The 3,910-nt window shown below is 50.9% G+C and overlaps 1 pseudogene; it reads left to right on the top strand.

The window, feature by feature from the left end:
- Positions 1–1,289: 1,289 nt before the first annotated feature.
- LOC149364518 (protein D3 pseudogene) lies at positions 1,290–2,579 on the top strand (annotated as a pseudogene).
- The last annotated feature ends 1,331 nt before the right edge of the window (positions 2,580–3,910 follow it).

The raw sequence follows: 3,910 nt of genomic DNA, 5'->3' as shown, positions 1-3,910 counted from the left end.
GCTCCGGTCCCGCCATCGCGTCTCAGCTGACGGCCCTGGTCCTCCTCTCTCCACGACCTTGGCAAAGCGGCGCGCGCGAACTTCGAGCCCTCTCGAGAAGCCAGGGGAAGGAGACGGAGTTTGACGTGAGCTGCGGCGCCCTGTTGTCTTTCTCGTTGCCTCTGCCCGCGTTCATAAATTTCGTGCTTTGCTTTTCGAAAGCGTTATATGGATCGTACTCACGCGTCGATGGATTGCTTAATGCGCTACCACCTTCGGCGTGCGTCGAACGTCTCTTGCCTCTTCCCCCCAATCTGTCTGAATGAACTTCTTTGTGAAATTATTGTGTTCAAGGGAAGCTGTGCCGGCCGTTGCCCGTGGCATTTTGCCGCGCCATTTTAGTTAGCTTGTGCGGAATCGCCCTTCTTCCGTTCGCGACCGTTTGTACAGTGATGTGTGACGTTTTGTGTTAAATGGTGCAGCGTATATAGAGCAAATATCGTGTAATATGGTGTGTTACGTGAGCAGCTACGCACGCGATTGATGATCAATCCTAGAAATTTAAGGAATCTTGAGGAAAAGAGGTGAGACGGCGAATAAAGCACTGAACGGCGATGCAGAACCCACTGAATTCCAAGCAACTGGAGAAGCCCGTGCAGCCAGGTAACGAATTTAACGTAATTTCCAACAAACGACATTAGCCTGAGAGTTTGCACCCTTGCTTGCGCCGTTGTCACGTGACTAATGCTGTTCTGTCATTTGCAAATGAACCATACACGGACGCCGTCTAATGGCCTGTCATTACAAAGACAAAACTATTCGCGCTTGAAATGTGCCGTTAGTTAGCCGTACCTAGCGTTGTTTCTTAATGAATAGCTCCTCATATTTACATGCGCCAATCTAGTGCAGGTAAATCTTCTCTTCAGAAAGATAAGCTTTGTGTCTGATAAGATCAGTGCTGCCGCTGGTCCTTGAAGCGTTCCGCTCCAGCGTGGAAACTTCCTCTTCCCGTGTTCTCTCTTTAGATGGCACCAGAAAACTCGTGCAGTGGCGTTTAGCTGCTCTTTAATCTCCTGAGCTTGCAAGCATCCATGTAACAGCGCTGCTCGGATATATTTTTACAGCACTGCTCTTACAACATCGTGTGAATGCGCCCGCGAACCGCGCACAGAGGGAGCTAACGACTAAATTCCGCGCGCGCCGATCCTTCTCGCATTAGTTCGCGGCGCCGCCACGGCGAGGCGTTGATTTGGTGAAATTAACCGCTAACAAAGCAAGAAAAGGGCCAGCGACACACAAACACCCGTACGCTGAGGGTAGAGACCGGCTTTTCCGGCGGCGATCGTCCTGGCAACCGCGCCAGATGCGGAGAAAGGGCTTGTGTATATAAAAACCTCGCGCTACTAGGGCGACGCTATCACTGACTACGCGTGTGCTGTCCCGGTTGAACAGAAGCGTTTTGGAGCATACGCACAGGTACTGCAGCCCAGGAGGTCCGTTCCGTCCGCCGCAGTCGCGACAATGACGTTCGTTCAGCTATTGTCCGCTCTGCTTCTCTTCACATTATGCGTCCACAACGTTAAAGCTCAGGATGCCAGCGCCACTAACACAACGGCAGCGCCTGCCGAACCGGCAACGGCAGGAAACCAGACGGCGGGAAACGAGATGACGGCAAACGTGACGGCGGCGGCGGATTCCGGACAGTCTGTGTGGATTAGGGAGGAACTGGTCGCCGACCTTTCACTGCCCGGAGTGCCGAACGCAACGTTGGAAGTGACCTACGCGGGCGGTTTGAAAGCGGCGCTGGGCAACTTCACATTTACGCCTCAGCAAGCCAGCACTGCTCCTACGGTGTGCCTGTGCCTGAATGCTACGGTTGACTGCGAAGGTCCGTACGCGCTACTTATGGTGGACCCGGACGCGACCAGTCGCAAGAATCCGGTGTACCGCAGCGTGATGCACTGGATGGTGTTGAACATCAACAGCACGGAGAAGCTCCACGAAGGGGACGCCGCGGTGCCTTACAGAGGGCCTGCTCCGCCCCAGGGATCGGGACTGCACCGATACGTGTTCCTGGCGTACTGTCAGCGCGGAAGGCGCCTGCAAGGCGAAAATTTGGCGCCAGAGGGGAGGAAGAACTTCAACCTGGCCGACTTCGTCAACAAGACGAACCTGGGCTCACCGTTCGCCGGAAACTTCTTCGTCGCTGAAAACCCTGCAATGGCCTAGTTTAGCCTTTGAATTTCGCAGCCTCTTTCCACAAAGTACGGCGACGGATCCATGGAAGACCGGACCGCCGATGACGGAGTAGTAGGCAGCCGTCGCCTCGGAAGCCACTGTACAAGCTGTGTCCCTTTGCTAGAGAAGTTTGTTTAAGACATTTATAGCTGTTTAGGCACATCAGCCACTGGGATGCGCTCATCGTGAGGTCTGCCGAGTGATGAGTGTTTCGACAGTGTGCAATCCCTCAAGTAATGCCCGAGCTGCGCTGCACACCGTTTATTGTAACAGAACTGTTAGGATTGGCTAATGAATGTATTCGCGTTCGAAGCAATCAGATGTAGACAGCCAACAGTACTTTAATAAAATGTTGCGCTTCATTCGTGCTGTGAAAACTTCGTGCATGCCTGGCAGCAGGAGCTTCTGTTCGCTCAAGGCCTTCTACTTGTGGGCGTGATCTCACTCCGAAGGAAGTGATTAAAACGAGGAAGTGTTTGCTACAAATTGCAGCTGGCAGCATGAGTATAGGTTGGACAAAGCAGACAACTTAATGACGTGCTTTTGTTTTTCATTAGAACTTTTCCTCATTTTGTTTTTTTAGACAGCGAGCTGATCAAGGTAAGCTTGCTGCCTGGTCTATAGTGGGCTTGTGTAGCACCTAACAGTCCTTACGAAGCTAGCGATGTAAGGCTAACTGGCTGCAAATTCGACATGTTGGATAGGCATGAAACGCATTACAAATCTATTTCGTAGGCTTAATACTCGTCATCTCCTTCTCTGCCTTTTGGAGCGTTCATGCCAGTGAGGCAGCCGGTCAGATTTGCTTAATTAACTTGCGGCATTACAGGACGCTCCACCTCCGCCGATATGGACGGATGTGGCGCTGGTGAATACTCTCGAGGTTATGTTAAACGCAACACAAATGCACCCGAGAGCAAAAGGGTGGACAGCCGCCACCGTAGCTCAGTTGGTAGAGTGCCGTTACGCTACATGCAGAGATCCTGGGTTCGGATCCCACCGGTGCCATGTGGTTGTCTGCTTTTCTATTTTCTAATTAGTTATTTTTCACGCAGAAATGATGGCAGTGCTAATTTCCCTTAGTAAATGCAACAAATTAAAAACTCAAGCATTCCTCTATGACATTTTTTGGTTTCAATGACTGTTTGTTGGCTTCTTTCATACGTACGTCGTAACGAATCCTCATCTCCCTACCCTCGCTTACACAATTCAGGACCAACAAAAGTGACTTGTTCTTAAAATACGGCACATCTTACGCAAAGTTTGACATGAATACTTGTAAGAGTGATTGCGTAGATTAAGAACCCGAATTCAACTGCCACTGCTAAGGACTCAGCTGCCGCGGCGGTTCAGTGGTTATGTCGCTCGGCTGCTGACCTGGAAGACGCGGGTTCGATCGTGGCCTCGGCGGTTGAATTTCGATGGAGGCGAAATTCTAGAGGCCTATGTACTGTGCGATGTCAGCTCATATTAAAGAACCCTGGGCGGTCGAAATTTCTGGAGCCATTCACTAAGGCATCCCTCATAGCCTGAGTCGCTTTGGGAAGTTAAACCCCATGAACCATAAACCAGTTTATAAATGTAAAAGTATACTTAACGATTAGTGTGCAAGGCTGTGAACTATGGACTTGTCATGCCAAGACTAACATGCGACCTGCCTGCCTGCTTATCTAGATACGGATAACTCTCGATC

The sequence above is a fragment of the Amblyomma mixtum genome, chromosome 2, assembly GCF_055824585.1.
Source record: "Amblyomma mixtum isolate Tamu chromosome 2, ASM5582458v1, whole genome shotgun sequence".
Taxonomy (NCBI): domain Eukaryota; kingdom Metazoa; phylum Arthropoda; class Arachnida; order Ixodida; family Ixodidae; genus Amblyomma; species Amblyomma mixtum.
This window is presented reverse-complemented; position numbering and strand designations above follow the sequence as displayed.